Below are 1,548 nucleotides of genomic sequence, written 5' to 3'. Positions count from 1 at the left end.
GAGCTTCTGTGTGACTTTAAAGTGATCCTGTTACCTCAAAAAGGTTTCTGCCTGTTAAACTTTATCTCAAATTGGGAAGAAATTTCACTTATTGGTGGACAGGTGAGGAAGATCTATTTTAGTTAGAAGAAGATCTTTCGAGCATTTTTTTTTTTTAGAGAAACATGGTGTTTAATGTTAAAGCTTGGCACACTCCAGCAAGGGGCTTGGGGCTGGAGTCAAAGCAGCGGGATGGAGGCAGGTGACCCTCCACAGAGCCTCACATGGCGAAGAGGATAAGGAAGGCTACAATCAAACAGAAGAGCCCCACAGCTTCAGACAGGGCAAAGCCCAGGATGGCATAGGAGAAGAGCTGCTGCTTGAGGGACGGGTTCCTGGCATAGCCGATGATTAAACTGCCAAACACTGTCCCGATACCTGCCCCTGAGCCAGCCACACCAACCGTGGCAGCCCCAGTCCCAATGAAACTTGACAGCTGTGTCGATGTCCCGGGAAATAACACTGGTCTGGAACTCCCAACGGGCCAGCTGGAGTGGGGTCCTGCTAGAAGTGGGCTGTTCAAAATGGATCTCTGACCTATTCAGGACAGATGCAGATATAGGCCTGGCCAGACCCCTGGTACAGCAGCGGATCAGGGCTGGAGAAATGAGGAGAGTCCCGGTGGTCTGCATTCTGCTCTATATACTCCCGGTTTCAGCGCTATGCGGCCCCTTCTTTCAAGCATTTCTAAGATTATACACTAAAGATGAAAACTTACTTTACCTATATTAAAGATGAACTGTAGTCAGTTGTGATCAGTCCCCAGATCAGTTGCCACCATCGAGTGAATCCTGTGAATTATATAAGGAGGGGTTGATCAAGTCTCTGTGATAGGAGTTATTGTCCCTAAATTTTGTTTACAGAGTTGAACATTGAGAAGAGTATGTTTTTTTCAGATGATAAAAGAATGTTGTGTAACAACATATTCTCATATGATAAAATCAGTCAGTCAATAAAATATTTAGCACCTACAATGTGCCAGGCATTGTGCTTGAGGACTTGTGGATACAAAGAAAGGCAAAAGATGGTTCCTGATTTCAAGGAACTCATAGTCTAGTGGGGGAAACAACATGAAACAGCTATGAACCAACGAGCTACATATAGGATAAATTAGAAATAATCGCTATAAAGAAGGTATTAGAATTAAGGGGGATTGGAAGGTGGAATTTTAACTTGGACTTGAAGCCAAAGGAATCCAAGAGGTGGCAAAGAGAAGGGAGAACATTCCAGGCATGAGGAATAGCCAGATAAAATGCCCCAAAATGAAACTGTGGGGTCTTGAAGTCCCAGGGGTAAAAAAACTTATCTGAAGTCCACAATGAACTTTCTCTGGCACTGAGGCTTCTTGCAGACAGGAGCTAAAAGCAGACAGAGGGAGGACATCTGGGGATGATGCTAGTTTTATGCTGAATCTTGCTACTTCAAGAGAGAGTTGTCCACAAGGAAAAGAAAGATAGAGAATCAGGACTGTTATCTTCCTGACAGAAAAATGTGGCTCTATAGTTCTGG

At 44.3% G+C, this 1,548-nt stretch overlaps 1 pseudogene; it reads right to left on the bottom strand.

The window, feature by feature from the left end:
• Positions 1-220: 220 nt before the first annotated feature.
• Positions 221-695, bottom strand: LOC118851998 (annotated as a pseudogene).
• Positions 696-1,548: the final 853 nt, after the last annotated feature.

This window comes from Trichosurus vulpecula, chromosome 5, assembly GCF_011100635.1.
Source record: "Trichosurus vulpecula isolate mTriVul1 chromosome 5, mTriVul1.pri, whole genome shotgun sequence".
Lineage (NCBI taxonomy): Eukaryota > Metazoa > Chordata > Mammalia > Diprotodontia > Phalangeridae > Trichosurus > Trichosurus vulpecula.
Note: the sequence above shows the minus strand (reverse complement) of the source record. Positions and strands in the feature narration are given on the sequence as shown.